Source organism: Tasmannia lanceolata, unplaced genomic scaffold, assembly GCF_043159265.1.
Source record: "Tasmannia lanceolata isolate RefF3 unplaced genomic scaffold, GAP_Taslan_0.1 ptg000015l, whole genome shotgun sequence".
In the NCBI taxonomy this organism is placed as follows: domain Eukaryota; kingdom Viridiplantae; phylum Streptophyta; class Magnoliopsida; order Canellales; family Winteraceae; genus Tasmannia; species Tasmannia lanceolata.
This window is the reverse complement of record NW_027518692.1, coordinates 49,564,060-49,581,322: the sequence shown is the minus strand read 5'-3', so window position 1 is coordinate 49,581,322 and position 17,263 is coordinate 49,564,060. Positions and strand designations below refer to the sequence as shown.

At 38.9% G+C, this 17,263-nt stretch overlaps 1 long non-coding RNA gene and 1 pseudogene across 1 annotated transcript; both read right to left on the bottom strand.

The window, feature by feature from the left end:
* Positions 1–893: 893 nt before the first annotated feature.
* Positions 894–12,021, bottom strand: LOC143892186 (uncharacterized). Its single transcript, XR_013255448.1, has 2 exons — positions 11,868–12,021; positions 894–1,385 (listed from the first exon to the last, which is right to left on the bottom strand). It is a non-coding gene; the product is annotated as an uncharacterized LOC143892186 (long non-coding RNA).
* On the bottom strand, positions 1,404–5,977 carry LOC143845883 (putative disease resistance protein At1g12290; annotated as a pseudogene).
* Positions 12,022–17,263: the final 5,242 nt, after the last annotated feature.

The following is a 17,263-nucleotide window of genomic DNA, read 5'->3' as shown; positions in this document are numbered from 1 at the left end:
ATCAAGGTGAAGCCAGCAGAGATGGGCCGAAAAGGTAATTGTCATTCTTATCTTTAGCATTTTTCTTTGTCAAAACTAAAATTGCTCCTTATTGTTAAAGTATAAAATATTAAAGACTGCCCCTCTCCGACTACTTTAGCTTTTGGGAAGGCGGTAAGTTTCCAACATGGTATCAGAGCCAAAGGTCTCGAGTTCAAACCTCCCCGATGTCAAAAAAAAATCCACATGCAATGGTCGGCCTAAGGTGAGACCACAAGTGTCACGTGTTTGCCAAGTGGGCTACACATGAGGGGGAGTGGTAAAAGTATAAGGCCACGTGTTTGAGATTGTGAAAACCAATTGTGTGCCCCCAGCCGATTATTGTACTCAAAAGATTAAAGACTGCCCTTCTCCAACAGCTTAAGCTTTTGGAGAAAGCGGTAAGTTTCCAACACTTATAAAACAATGAAACCAGAATTCTCTCTCATCCGATGATTCTAATTCCTTTGATTTTTGGTCTACAAATGGATGACTGAAACAGAAAAAATAAACATCTGGCAATGAATAGAAATCTAATCCAAGGGTTACATGTCCAATGCCCGACTATTTTGTCCCAGTTCTTCCATAAGAAGACTCATTAGATGAATTGAACAGGAGGTCCCAACCAATTTCCTCTATTTTATCACAATAGTTTTTTGTACTATTGTCATGCTTATTCACTCAAAGGAAAGGAAGCTCATCAAATTATTTGCTTACTTTGAATCTGGGAGATCATGTTTTACAATCTTACCTTCTGGGTTGGGCAGTTATCAATCATAGATTGGAGAGAGAGAGAGAGAGAGAGAGCAAATTTTTAAAAGATCAACACAGCCACAAGCATAACATGTAGTAGAAAATCTAAGCTCCCATGCGGATACAACTTAACTTAGCAGCATTTGGATGATTAAACTTGGACGTAACCGCTTTTTCTGATCACATACTCAACTCAACTCAACTAAGCATTTGTCCCAAACTAGTTGAGCTCGGCTCTGATCACATTTTCTACAAATAAAAATAGAAAAGGAGAAAATATCTTCTCTCAAACCAGGATCTTCACAATAGAGAAACACAATTCAAATTCAAAACCAAAAAAGATTTAACACCAGAGTTGAACTTTTTCATCTCTACAATTCAAATTTTCTGAACCCTGCACCAATACGGACCTTTTCCCGTTGCTCGATATCCAATGACTTCAAATCTAAGAAGATATAAAAACAACATTTTCAACATAAGCATTGTCGAAAGTGGTGTCCTTCCCAATTGTTTAGTGACACTGTGCTTCGCTGAAATCCCCTCTTTCCCTCCCTTTGGATCCTTGGAGAAGAGGCGTAAAGAAATGGAAAGTGAGGTACCGGGAGACACTATAGCTGTTGCCGAGTAAAAAAAACAAAACACAAAAAAGTGAGAGAAGATAGCTGTGGCAAAATGGAACGGCTCTAGCAGATGATTTTTCCATGGTTTAGGGTCTTATAGGAAAATAATCAGCCCTGGGTATGGATCCTTCATCCCCCTCAACCAAAGCATGCGTGAAGAGGGACTTTGTATTCTCACCATCTTCCCAATCTAATGCTTCAAACCATTTCTTTCTTTTCTCCTCTGAATGTTCGAATACTTGAGTGGAAAAGAGTCATGAAAAAGGAATAAAAATGCATGTATAAAACATGAAGACAGTACATAAACTACAATCATCATTTTTCAGTTCAGACTCCCAACTTCCCAAAAATTTTCTTGTTTTTGCCTTTTTAATTGTTTATTATTTTCAGGCCAGCAATTGGTTGTTTAGAATTTTTGCATAACGATCCACCCACAATGTAATTTGATGGACAGTCCAGATTGAATATCCAACTATCCTTGTGTCCAGTGGAAACAAGTCTGGCATGCAATTCACCTCACATGCTCTTTTCTAATAACATTATTCATGGAAGGTTAATTTGTTTCCATCACAAAGAAATTACAAGACACATTTGGCTATAGTTATCATTTTCTTGTTTCCATGACCTATTTAGATGGACGCCATTGTAAATGTGTAAAAAAAAAATCAACTACGGAAAAAGCAGGAAATTCTAAAAAAAAATCCTTTTTCAAACTTTTCCAGAAAATTCATGAAATTCAAACAGGGCCTAAATGTTTCGAGCCCCAGCCCGATAATCACACCAATCATTCAATCCTAAATTTTAGGAAAATGTATTTTTTATGGGGAAGCTGGGGTTAGGTATACTCCTGCCAGTATATTAAATAAATAAAGATTTAGCAGGAACAACACCTCTGCCCAATCCTTAAAACAATGTCTAAGGAAGAGGGTCAAACGATACCCTTGAAGACAAACTCACGACAAGCAAGAGAAAGGAAAATACACGATGGATTTGACTTTTGAGCAGTCGGTAGGGCTTGGGAGGCACTTGATCCCTAGGGCCGGCCCCCTTAGGTGAAGCCATGTTTATTGTGATCCAGGAGGTCTATCATCTTCTATTTAAATTTCCCTATTTTCTCTCTTCCTTAACTTCTGAACCTTTAGGGATTCTTTTGTTTTCTTGTGTTGGGGGCGCTCTTCTTCACCTTCTTCCTATTTCAACTCTTCTACGGAGGAGTACTTTTTTTGTACCTATACCTTTCGCTTTCCGCAGCTTTCTGGGGGTGTGCTTTGCATGGGTTTTTGAGACCTTAGCTTGTTTAGCTTTGCCTCCCATTCCCCATCCATCTATTTGAAAATGTATGTTTTGTTGTTCAAAGTAAAATGTTGCCAATGTGTAGTTTTTCGAGAAAAAGTACTTATTATTGGATGCTAGCACCATCGATTGGCATGATCGTTTTGCTATTGGAGATCCAAAGCAAGAGTTATCAAAGAGACTGTTCAGATCATTCAGAGGTGAGACCCACTATGCTACAGTGTGGTCGTGCTTCATTTTATTACAGTGAGTCGGGTCCTACTAAAGCCAAAGGAGCAGAATGGAAAAGATTATAAAAAATTAAAGAAATACTAACAAAAAAAATTAAAAGAGATGTGCACCTGTCTAAAGTTAATCAAGGGATAGGTCCACCATCGATCCAGGGCTCTTTGATTGCACGACTCCTTCTCCGCAAAAACACCTGTATTCTCGCCATCTTACCAATCTAATGCTTCAAACAGTTCATTTGCTCAAAATTTTTAAAAGCTAGGGCAGGAGGCGAGCTTCTTAAATTTTGGACATTTATCTATCCCAACCTCTTGCAAGGAAGTTAAAGATAATCTTGGATCACAAATGCTTCTGAATACCTTTAAATCATAAAGAAATAGGCTTTGTAATCTTGGGAGTGACAGCCAGATTATCCCCCTCTTCTACAATTCCTACAATTTTATCACATTTATTGATGCTAAGATACTCCAACTTATCCAGATGATGCCCCAAGTTAGAGGAGAAGAGAGTACCATTCAACTGATCACAGTAACTAATATCCAATGCTTTCAATTGTCGAAGGCTTAGGCTTCCATATTCCATGATTAGCTTATTCAGGTTCGGTAAATAAAAGAGACTTATCAGCTCAATATTGTGTCCAACCTCTCCATTGTCTATAATGCAATCCACTTCAGGACAGTCTATAATCTCAAGGTTTCTTAAGGTCATTGAATCACCTACTATTTGGGAAATTCCTCCAGCTGCCAGACCTTTACATCCTTGAATACCTAAGTCTTCTGCGTACTCTTGTATAATCTTACAGCAAGGAGGGAAATACTCACATCCATTGAAGAACACAATTTTTCTTTTTGATGGGTAAGCTGGGTGGGTCCCTATCACATATTCATCGCTTACCAGTTGAAAAGAAGAAGCTTCATGATCGGTGTTGCCAAACTCAAAAATGAATTTTCTCAAACTCGATAGCTGCCGCTGATGGAAAGAATCTTGAGCAAGACAATCAATGTCATTTACGCCGATATAAAGTGAGCGCATCTGCGTTAATGTTGCTACCTCCGCTAACGTACAACTAGTGCCTTCATTGACTTCTTCTAGCCCTCCTTCCTTTGCCCATTCTATAGGTGTCCCAGTCGTGATTAGCTCCTCTAGATTAGATAACCTACATATTGTTCCCCGTGGAATTGTTGTCACAAGACGCAAATTTGATAGATCCAATTTCTTAAGATTAACCAATTCTTCAATGCCTTGAGGTAGATCTCTAATGGCATAACAACTTTTGAGAACTAAATGCTGGAGTTGTTTTAGGTCTCCCAAGGGTGGTACCCCTATCAATCTGTCACAACTACTTAAAATCAATGCATGCAGATTAACCAATGAGGATAAAGACATTGGAAGCGATTCAATATCGGTTCCACTAAGATCAAGAACAGTAAGCCTTGGCATATGTTCAAAGAAGCTACTTGGAATGGTCCTTAAGAGAGAGTTGTTTTGGAGGAATAAGGACACCAAAGTAGGGCAGTTAGGCCTAATTGGAAGCCTCTCTATTTGGTTTCCCATCAATGAAACCCTCTCAACCCCTTCCCACATACTTTCATTGGGAGCCTCCTTTAGTCTCATCCCAGCTTTTACCAGAAATTTCGGGCGTTCATTTGATGATGATGACGTGATCCATATTGCCAAGTCACGGATTAAGTCGTGCATCTTTACATAGGGACGTAGCAGTTGATCTAGAATAACCAATCCAATCGTATCCTCCAAGAGACATGCGTCCTTTAATCTTTTAACGATATGGTGCCCTTTATTTGATGCATCCTCCAGGTTATCCACATTATTAACAAATCCTTCCATTGTCCAATATTCTACCAACTGAGTTACATCTATGGAATAATCTTCTGGAAATAGTGCACAATACAAGAAGCAGAGTTTGATGTTATCTTCTTCTAAGTGGTCATAACTGAGTTTCAAAGATCGAAAAACTTTAATTTCCATACCTTCGATATCTGGGACCATTGATTCCTTCAATGCCCTTCGTGCATCCAACCACACCTCTTTCTCCTCATTTCGTCGCATAGCTCTCCCAACCGTGATGATTGCAAGTGGCAAACCATCACACTCTTTCAAAACCTTCTCCGCCAGAGCTCGGATGTCCGGCGAAAGCACTACCTCCCCTGCTTTCTCATGGAACAAATTCCAAGCTTCCTCGCTCCCAAGGGTTTTGACTTTAAGTTGCACGTTGGCGTCCATGGCATTAGACACTCGAAGGAATCGAGTACTCAGCAAGATTTTGCATTTATTTTCTTTATTTGGCTTTGGAATTCGGACATCTTCTAAGTGAATTTCTTCCCAAAGATCATCCAACATCAACACGTACCTCGAGTTTTTCAATCTAGCAAAGATTTTCATGCTTCTCGACATTTTCTCATCATCATCACCAAAATATAAACCCTTGCTTCCAATGGCTATTTGGATCCTCTCTAGATTCAGATCCTTGGACACAGTTACCCAAATCACCACATCAAAGTCTTGGGTTCCGACGAGCTTATTGTTGATGCTTTTCATGAGAGTTGTTTTCCCAACTCCCCCCATGCCGTGCACGCATACCATTCTTATGTCCTCGTCGTGTAACGCCATAAGGTTTCTTCATATGTCTCCTGACCATGTGTTGATGTAGTGGGCATCTCCAACACCCTTGGTGGTGAAGGGCACACAGCAACCTCATCGAAATCGCCTCTGCCTTTGAGTTCGACAACAATGTTGATCATTCCAATGGCCTTCTTACCCAGTTCGTAGCGAGACTTGAAGTCGAAGCGCGACATCTTGTCGGACTCTGAGTTTATGGAATTGACGTCCACTTGGATGTTGGAAACCTCTGTGATCCAATTCATTACTTGATTCTTGGGTCTCAACAGTTGTCTTTCAGCTTTTCGTATCCGCGCTTTGATGTCAAGCCACTTGCTCTTTAATTCTTCCATTACTCTGTTGAGATTCTTAACATGGTCCTCGAAGTCCTTGACATAACGGACTTGTTGTGCAATAGTCTCACCAGCAACTTGAGCCACCCCCTCCATTACCACGGATGAATGGGCAGCTCCTCTTTGAACGTAGAAGAAGCAAATAAACAACCAAAACCAAAAAGTCAAGAGACTAGGATGGGGCCCTGATATTTCCCCCTCCCCCGGCTGGCTAACGTTAAACGTTAAGCTTTCACGTATATGTCGCGTTTCCCACCATTTGACCGGTCTCTCTCTCTCTCTCTCTCTCTCTCTCTCTCTCTCTCTCTCTCTCCACACACACAAATAAACCGTTGGTGGGCCCAACAGGAACCGTTGGTGGAATGGTGGGCCCATCTTTGAACAACGTAGGCCCCACCCATACCACACCATAGGATAATCCAAACCGTCCATTTGATGGGCCATAAACGCAAATAGGTTGCGTCCCAAAATATCATTTCCATAGGCTGATCCTAGCCCTCCGATCTAAATAGAAACTACATCTTATGCAACCTCTATAGATTGTAGGGTTGTGATCATCCTATGGAAATGATTTTTGGGGCACAACCTATTTACATTGTGGCCCATCAAATGAATGGTTTGGATCATCCTATGGAGTTGGTTGTAAAGTAACATTAAGGCCCGTCCACAACATAGGACGATCCAAGCCGTCCATGGTTTGGATCATCCTACGGTGTGGCTCGTACAGTAACATTAAGGCCCAATTTAGGCCCCACCCATATTTTTGAAAATGAAGTGTACCGTCCAAACCATAGGATGATCTGAGCCGTCCATTTGATGGGCCATAACATAAATGGGTTGTGCCCCCAAAATCATTTACATAGGAAGATCACAACCCTCCAATCTATAGAGGTTTTCATAACAAGCAATTTCTCTTTATATCTGAGGGCTAGGATCATCATATGGAAACTGTTTTTTGGGACACAACAACCTATTTGCGATGTGACCTATCAAATGGACCGCTTGGATCAGCGCCCTAGGAAGCTGGTATGGCGAATAAATTTGTTTGGGTCCGGACTTCCCTCTGAGGGAAGAGAACAAAAATCAGACAAGTCTGAAAACAAAAAGAGATTCCACGAAGCATTACTTGAGTAGAAAAGAAAATTGAATACACTCGGAATGCAGAGATAGTTTTGAATTGATCCACATATCAGGGGTGGGCCCAACCTAGAAATCCCATGATGTGACCCTAATGAATCCCGAAAGTGACATCTTACCAAACCGCAAGACTTTCCAAATCAATTTGATTGGTTTTTATTCTGAATCCTGACTTTAATGCTATCAATTTTTTTTCAATGAACTACTCAAAACCATAAACAACAATTCATTTTACCACTTTTAGTTTCAATGACTAATCTTCTCTCCCTCTCTTGAGAGTTTCCTCCCTCTTCCCTAGCCTTAAGCCTAATTGGATACAATGTAAGTAGGACCTATAACACTCCAAGGAACGGTCCGATTTGAAATGAACTGTGACCTACACTCAAAAAGTAAGATTTGAAATGAAATAACAATAATTTCTCATCTATGTAACATCCTTTGTTTCATTAGTTTACACAATGTATATCATACTGTGTTTGCTAAGATTTCAAATGAACAAGGATAAAGGAAAAAAAATTGACATTGATGGCTCATTCAACACCTTCAAACATAACCCAAAGTAAAAAATACTATATTGAGTGAAAATAAAATATTACTGATACATATCAATGAGGAGAGTAGCCTCGGATTAAAAAGCATCCCTCAATGCCCTGGATTTAGCTAGGCAATCAGCTAGATCATTGGCACTCCTGGAGAAGATTCAGATCTGTCATATTGTCTCTAATGAATTGAGCTAACTCATCATTAGATAATGGATTGCTAGACGTCATTGTGTGGACTCGTTTTTTTTTTACTCTAACACCCTTAAAGGTTTCCTAAAAAAAACTCTGGGCTCTGATACCAAGTTGATGCAGTACAATACCTAGAATAGGGAAGATCCTACACTCCTAATGGGATAAAGGTTTAGGAAATATTTAGGGCTAACATGGAATACTAGAAAACACTTAAAAGATTAATCTAGGGCTGAATTAACACGTAAGGAAACTGCTGTCCATATCATAGGTAAAAGAAAAGTAATTCTAGGGTTTAGGCTCTGATTTGATGGTAGGTCTAAGCTATGGATCTTAAAAAAGGGTTTTCGGGCTTGAAAATGGTGCAAATTTTCAATAAGGCTCAAAAGGGATTTAAAGCTTTGGTTCTTGGGTGTTTACACTAAGGTTTAATCATAAAAACAATCCTCAAAGTCTCGAAACGAGATCTTGAAGAACGAGAGAGATCTATGGATTTTGGGTTTTTGTATTTAGGGTCAAGAACAAAGAAAAAAAGAAAATTTGATTTACTAACCTTCTTTGTGCTGATTTGATTGAAGAAATAGAAGATAATAGAGGAGAGGAGATGACAGAAGATGGTTCCAGACCACCAAGAGGAGAAGAGAAGAAGAAGTCCAAGCCACAATAGCTCTCACAAAAGAAATTTTCAATTCAATTCAATATTCAAAAGTCAAAAGTCTATTTACATTGCTTTGATAAGATATATTTATAAGAAAAGAAACCCTAGAAGATAACCTAAAGCTAAGAACTAATCCCAACCATTCATCTAATATAAAGCAAATTTAAATAAAGATAAAAATTTACTAAAAATAGTAATCCCGGAATTGACCTATACCCCTTCCTAAAAACAGTCATAACTTGCTCAAAACACATCCAATTCATGTGATTTTGGGCCCATTAGATAGCTAATTGAAAAACCTTTCTAATAATACAAAAAAACACACCAAACGAGTGAGATTTGATGCCTAAAAAATAGGCTACAAATAAAATGACGAAAATAATAGTTAAAAAATAAAAACTTGTTCAACGCCAACGACTGGAACAATCTTTATGATTTTCATCCGCATCATGAAGCCTTTGTAAAATATTGCTTTGAGCGGGTGGAGGGGCAAGTAAATTAGAGCAACATTTTAAGACATAACTTCTTCGACAGAGAGAAAGGGCAGCTCGGTTTATGGAATTGTTGGACTCATGCTACATAAAGATGAATGGAAAGGACAAAAGAGTTTGGATCCGGTGTTTCTCAGGGGTATTTAGTGTAAATTCGATATACAACCACATCATTCCTTGCTGTCATTTATCTCATATAGCCACAGTATGGAGCACCCAAGCTCCTCCTAGAGTCAAGAGCATTTGGATTGGATGGATGGCTTTCCTTGATAAGATTCTTATGGTGAACCATCTGAGAAGCCATAGAAATTTAATAGCAGACCATTGCGGATTGTGCTCGGAGGCAGGAGGATCAGTAGATGACCCATTCATACATTGCAAGACAGTAAGGGAGATTTGGGGCCATATCTTATCGAGATTCGGCATTTTATAGGTTTTCTGACTGAAAGTGGAGAACCTCCTATAGTATCCGGTACCTTGAAAAGGGGAGAAAAGTCCCATGTTCGTGTATACCAAGGTGATCGCGCTGACTATATCCTGGGAGAAAATCCTTCCAAGCTTTAGATTCACATCACATTCTGATCTTTGGTGGCACTGGAGAGAGATCAGCATCACTAGGGAGCAGGTAGAGACATGAATTCCTAGGTGGGAGGCCCCAGACCCTAGGAAGTTACAGCTAGGGCTGCAACTCGGGTCGGGCGGGTCGGGTTTTGGAGAACCCAACCCTACTCGAGAAATATCTCGGGTCGGGTCGGGTAGGGTTTTTTTTCGGAAAACCCACGATTCCCAAACCCGGCCCTACCCATGATAAATCTCGGGTCGGTTCGGGTCGGGTCGGGTTTTTTCACGTTGACGCAAATTTTTAAGGAAAATTCTTGTTTGGCAAGGCAACTCAACTCATAGAAGCAGAAATTACACTCACATTACACTTGAATCAAACAATGATGTAATTACACTCACATCACACTTGAATCAAACAATGCTGTAATCAAACAATGTTGTAATTACAATCAAACAATGCTGAATCAAACACTTGAATCAACTCAACTCATAGAAGCAGAAATTACACTCACATACAGTAACAGTGGGTGCATGGGTTTTCACTTTTAACTTTGGGATAATTACATTTACACCCCCTCTAGTTTCTGACACATCCACTTCCACCCCTATAGTTTAAAACATGACAAATACACCCCTGTAGTTTCAATTTGTTTAAGGTTTGCCCCCTCAGCTGAAGGTTCGTCCATAGATTGAAGGGTTAGGATGATCCGATTGAGCTGATTTTTTGGGCACACCATATCTATGTCAGGACCCATCAAATGAATGCTTTGGATCATCCAAATAATGTGGGCCCCTACCCGAATCCAAACACTACCAAAAAATCATCCAAATAATGTGGGCCCACATTGTTTGGATGATCCAAAGCGTTCATTTGATGGGTCTTGACATAGATAGGGTGTGCCCAAAAAATCAGCTCCATCGGATCATCCTAACCCTTCAATCTATGGACGAACCTTCAGCTGAGGGGGCCCACCTTAAACAAATTGAAACTACAGGGGTGTATTTGTCATGTTTTAAACTATAGGGGTGGAAGTGGATGTGTCAGAAACTAGAGGGGGTGTAAATGTAATTATCCCTTTAACTTTTAACTAACAATAGAAAAAAATTTACATACTATAACTTATGTAACTCGGGTCGGGTCGGGTCGGGCCCCTTCAAACCCGGCTCGACCCGAGATTCATGCGGGCTTTTGAAAGCTGAACCCGGCTCGACCCGAAACCCATGAAACCTGAACCCGACCCAGGCTATTTTCGGGTCGGGTCGATGCGGGTCGGGTTTTACCCGGCTCGAGTTGCAGCCCTAGTTACAGCTAAACTTTGACGGATCTAGTTTTCAAAGGATCTAGTTTGGAAAATCCAGGACTGGTAGGTGTTGGAGGTTTATTAAGGGACGAACTGGAGTGACTTCTCAGGTCCAACAGGGTTCACCGACTCCAATGAAACAAAAGTGAGGGTGGTACTCCAGGGGCTCAGATTGAAAGAGAATAGTCGGATAGTCTAATCGTGGAAGGAGATTCTCTTAATGTCACAAGATGATTAGATGGCTCTCACTCTCATCTCTAGAGGTTCGCATAGATTATGGATCAAGTAGCAGATACGATACCTCCTTTCGTCATGTAAAGAGATCGGCAAATAGCAAGGCAGGTAGACTCGCTAGCGTGAGAGAACATAGAAAAGGCCTGAAAATTTTTTATTTTCTTTCTCCTCGATTGGATTCCCATATTGTAATTTGATCTCTTACTTTGCTCTTCTGTACCCTTACCACCTCGGTCGGCTTTTCTCCTATTCATAACATATTCATTTAACATTAAGAAAATGCCAACTACACCATATTTTCAAACACCTAAAGGAGAAAAGAAATTAATTCTCAACCAAACAATAGGGATCATGGGAGAACTTGTGGATTCAAACCGGAATGTCTAAAGCAGGAAAACAGCCTATTAATTAACAAAAATGATGTAACTTAAATAATTTGTGGAATCAGGCATTATCTTCAACATACTCAATGTGGCTGTTTCCAAATTCTATCATTGTGTGACCTAATTCTTCATGTATAAACTACCATACATCTCTAATCTTCAAAATATCCAAATACAGAACAGCTCAATTCTTCACAATATGATAAAAAAAAAAACCCCCCAAAAAAGCTCTATAATCAATTATATTATCTTCATCAATTCTGTATATCCCATACTTTCATACTCAAAAACACCCAAATGCAAAACTCGCCTTACATTTTTGACAAAACCCGTGTTTAGATAAAAGCATTATCTTGCCTCCCACATTAAACAATTTTTTTCAGAATTTCAAACAAAGACACAGAGCTATATTAACTTATACTTTCATGTAAAACTTAAATGAATAAAAAATATACATCCATTAAAACCCAAAATGTATGATTTTCACTACCTGCAGGTGGGCTTTGCTTATGGGGATTCTGAGAAACGGGAGAAGAGAATGTGTGAGAATGCATTGTCGCCATTGGAAGAGAGAGAGAGAGAGAGAGAGAGAGAGAGAGAGAGATTTGATGGGGGTATGGTGTGTGCTAAGGTCAGCCATTCGCCGATGCTACAAAAACTTTATAAAGGAAAGGGATCATAGAAACCAGTAATCTGGTTTGCATTGCTAGTCCGACTATGCGTACGGACACCGTTAGGATAAATTCTAACGGTCAAGATTAGGTCTTGTATGAAGATTGTGTGCATAATCTGGACCCTTGATCTGAGGAGAGGATCTACATAGTCTTGGTCCCATCATACTTAACGGACGAGATTTTATACTATGTGTGCGCATGAATTCCGTTATTTTTCAGAAAGTATGGCGGCGGGGCTCACTTCTTAGGATGATGCAAATTGCAAAACGTTCATTTTATGGAGCACAATGTAAAATTGTAAATAGGCAGTACCTTGTAAATCATCTTCCTGTAGAGACTGCACATTATAGAAGCCTCTGCAGATCGGAGGGTTAGGATCATCTCATGGAAATGATTTACCGGATGCATCCTATTTACGTTGTGGCCCATCAAATGAATGGTTTAGATCATCCTAACAGCTCAATCACCCCCATTCACTTTCCCATGAATAGCTGAGGTGAAAAAGAGGGTTTTACAGTTACACTCATCTCATCCATTCACGGGAAAGTGAATATGCTGATTTGGGGGATGCACTTAGTCGGTCTCGATCATGGTTTTATATTTTATAATCGTCCTATTCTCACCCACAAAATGTGGGTTAGAATTTGGATATTGATCTAGGCCCATCTATGCCAAGTCCAAACAAATAGACGGCTAGGATCGTTAAACAAGTGGGACCCAGTTGTACTGCTAGACAGAGCCATCCGTGCCAAGGCCTAACAAATAAATGGCTTCCATCATAAAAACAAGTGTGTTAGTTATGCAACAAGTGGTAGCAGAAGCGATTTGGTGTGTTCTTCAGCTCAGATAAAAATCTTGTGTTTTAGCAACAACAAGAATCTTAAATAGTGTAGGATCTGATCATACATTCAAGCGAATGATGCCGGAATCCTTGGATCAGCTGGTGAAAATAGCAATCTTGCAAGCTACAAGAAGTTGGAAGGAAGAAAAGGAACAATGATTAGGAAACTAATCTTCAGTTTCCCATTCCTAAGCAAGATATTGAAAGATACAAAAGGAGGAACAAAGTCCTCTTCCCTTCTCCCAAAAGGAATCTCTACAGTCTCAAATTCACATATCAAAAACCACTACAAAATGAAAGAAGAACATGTTTCATATAGGCAGCCTCTAATGCAACAAAAAATGCCTAAAACACCCATTAATATGATATTTAATGCCCAACCTACCACTCCTAACCTTAAAAAAAAATGAAGAAAACCTATGCTGAGGCTAATGAGCTGCAAGGGCTGATGTAGTGAATGCCAAAGAGGATGCTCCGGCATAAATCAGTCCTCATATAATAAAAGGCAAGACGAGTTAGTGCAATTGCTAAAACATGAAAGTGCATAGCCTTATATTAAGTACCTAATTTTCAAAAAGATAAAAAAAAAACAAAAATAAAGGCTACAATGTTTGCAATGTCATGTTTTGATAATGACACAAGCTCATCTTGTTCTTTATCTTTCAACCAGCTCTCGAAGGCTTAAAAATCCCAAAAATATCCAGCAGCCAATTAAAAGGAAAAAAACAAGGTGAATTTGTGTCAATATCAAAACATAGTAGTGCAAATATCAGTAGCCAAAACAAAATTCTGATATGACGCATTCCACTATAAAATAGCGTGGATCATAGACGGTAACCCGTCCTAATGTGGATTCAATCACCCTATAGGAATCGTCCAATACTGAAATTAGGATCCCTGACTTGAACATATATAATAAGTGGATCCTATCCTAATCCTGCTCTTGACAGTGAATTCGTGTCAATATCAAAAATATTGAAAATGATATGACAATGAACTCTTCCCAGATTATTTCCTACAACCAAGTTCAAAATACTTCACTTGAATTGGGTTGCCAAGTCAAACACAACATCAATTGTAGAATATTTAAAGGCATTGAAGATATGTATTTCAATGGTGGTTGGTTTTGAATCTAAGATATGTTTCTTTCATATTTGGATTGTGTTTTGGACTTTTCATTGACCTAATCTACCACTAAGCTCCATTATATATTATGAGCATCCCACCAGTAGTTGGCCAGTCACACCGACAATTTAAAAATAAAAAACAAGAAGGTAAAAGGAGAAAAAAAAAACGCAAAAGAAAAAGAAAAAAAAAAAAAAAAACTAGGAATCTGGACCAGATCATCGCATGTGCCAACTTGGGTTGGACCCACTCATTTACAAATTTTATACATAATGATTCAAGAATGGCATTCAAGTATATGAATATTTAGTGCTCGTTCCACAGAAGCGGCTCTACGTTGCTCCGAAAAAACTACATTTTTTAGTGCTCAAAGACGGGATTTGGGGAAGTATATGTCAAGGGTCGGATTTGAGCGTTGCCAAGAATGATTGTCCAATGTGTGAAACAACCGATTACTCTAAAAGCTTAAGCTGTTAGAGTTGGTGTTATTTAATAATTTATACTTCAATACTCCCCGTCATGTCTGGCCCTTCTTTTTTGGGTTGGCTGTACACACGGCACATGTGGCCCTTCTTTTGGGTTTGGTCGTACATGTGGAATTTTAATATCAGAGAGTTGTTGGGTTTTAAACCCAGGATGTGCTGTAAGGCAATAGCTTTGATACCATGTTAAACAACCGGTTACTCAAGCTTAAGCTGTTAGAGTTGATGTTATTTAATCATTGACACTTCAACACAATGTCACCCTAGCTAGTGCATCTGATATGGGAATTGATATATTCGACCCTTTTCTTACTTTGGCCACCGCCTTGTAGCGTAAAAGGGTAGTCATAAATATACTATATGGGTGGCTGGCCGAGGGAAGAAAAGGGGGCGATATATCACTTTCCATATGATATTCACCGCCGTGTGGAACCCACCACTTGCTCAAGAAAGAAAAACATGCTTGGTTGGCTTCAACTCATCTCAAGTGTAGTAGATGGTGGTGAGTACAAATGCAACAAATCTTCGGTGTATACACTGTACACTCAGATCAATCCACTTCTAATAGTATCATTGTCCATCCCACTAATCAAGACATGATTGTGACTAATCACGTGTTTTAGGTAAACTTTTTTACTAGAAAATTTTAAACAAATAGAAATGATGGAAAATGCGACATTGCATGTTCATCATCCTTATCCTAAACAACTATTTATTAATACTAAGTTTTATGTTAAGAAGTTTAGCACCATCGTCACACGCCCTAGGAATCTAAAACTTACAATGCAACTTAAATTATATTAAAAAAACAAGTGGACATTGAATGAACACTCTTTTACTTTAAAATTGATTGAAGATTCTTACCACGGAATCCAATAAAAACTAACATATTAATTTAATTGAAACCTTATCTTACAATTTAATTCTAAATTTGTTCCTATCTTAAGTTTTTTTTTTTTTTTGGTACAAATCCATCCAAATAATGTTGCACGGAAATCTTAGGTGCATCATGGAAAACAATATCAGGACATGCTTTTGCCAAGGTTGTCCCAAACAACCCTCTTAATTGTAACCTCTATACCAAGATAGAGGTATATATGTTGGTCATTTTACCACAGAATAGGACCATTCTTGTCATAAAATAATGATCCTTAATGTATCGTTGGGCGCCTCTCCTGATAGAGAGAGTTATATGGAGTTATATGAAGTTCCATGACAAGGGATCGATTCTTTTCATTTTCAACATGATAAGAAAAAAGAGTACACATTTTTTATATAAAATTCAAGTATACCATACAAAGTTGAAGAACTCTTCTCATTTTCAATGGAAGGGACAAAACGAGTTATGGTTCATACATTCTAACAGCTCACCAGCTCTGAAAAACATGTTGCTTTTGGTAGGAAAACACTAGAGAACCTTCCAAGGGTTCCATTATTGTTGAATCTTTATCAAGACAGAGAGATGTTTTCTTTTTTTTTTTAATGATGACGGGTTATTTACATTTCATTTGATGGTTAGGGGAGAATTGAAAGCTAAGTAGTTGTAATTCTAAATATCCCCCAGAGAAAAATAGAGATGTCTCTTACGTTATCCGTAATATGTGAAAGTATCGATGTAATTTCATAGTCATTCGATCTGAATGCTACATGAAGAATATAAGCCAGAAGACGGAACACAGAGATCTAGGATGCATAGGACTTATCTGTCTCATCCTATTGTAGATATGGGTGGTCCATCTCGGCCTCCTTAATTTGCTATATATTATTATTGCTATTTCAAAAAAAAAAAGGACTTATCTGTCTCTAGATTACAAAGAACATTCCTCCTACTTCTCTCGGTGTGGATAATTCATGAGAAATTACAACCATCTCGTGGTCATTGATTTAAGTCTATCTGAGCATTATATTTGTGAGTATCCAAAGAAATACCTCCTAATTTCCTTTCTTTGATGGCTAAGTTTATGCTTTAGCTAACCCAAATTGGGTTCAAGTTATATGAGATTATAGTCAGTTGTATTTATTTATTTTGGCAGATGGGGCAGAGATAGGAACTAATTTCCTTTCAATTTAGACCACAAATCGGGTATAACAACATTCAGCACCTCCAAAAGTAAAGTCTTTAGCCAATGTATTGATAACAACTCAAAAAGGGGTGAAAAACATCAAAACAAGACAAGGATAAAAATAAACACAAGCGAAGCCAAGTGTAGGACTTGCCTAGAGGTTCCATGATCACTCCATCAACACCAATTTCTTCTTCTTTCCCATCTTCTCATCCTCCTCTCTTTCCTTTTTCTCCTTCTTCCAATGGCACAAGAGCGTCATGCCTCTACAATATCTTGGTTCAGAGTTTCATCCACGCCATCCATGGAGGCGGTTTGATAGGCAGTTGATCAACGGCTGATATTGATGGAGGGGAGGTCTTGGGCAGAAGGAATTTGGTATCTTCCATGAGTCAATGGCCTCTCAATCTCTTTAGAGATAGTTAGAAAGAGGGGTACACAAGAAGAAGAAGCAAATGAAGAGGAGGATTAATGAAGAGGATTGGCTGAACAAATGGCTATTTATCATTTAAGGTTTCTAACTTTAAAGTTCCTATTGGAATAGAGAAATAGCCAAGGAGAAAAGACAGCCTTCATATTAAACTAGTAAAAATATTGTGCATTGCATGATCACTCGGCTACAATTGACGTTGGAAAGTGAGTTGGACACCTAAAAGACACGAGTCAATGATCTAGTGCTAAGCACCTGTAGAGAAATCTTG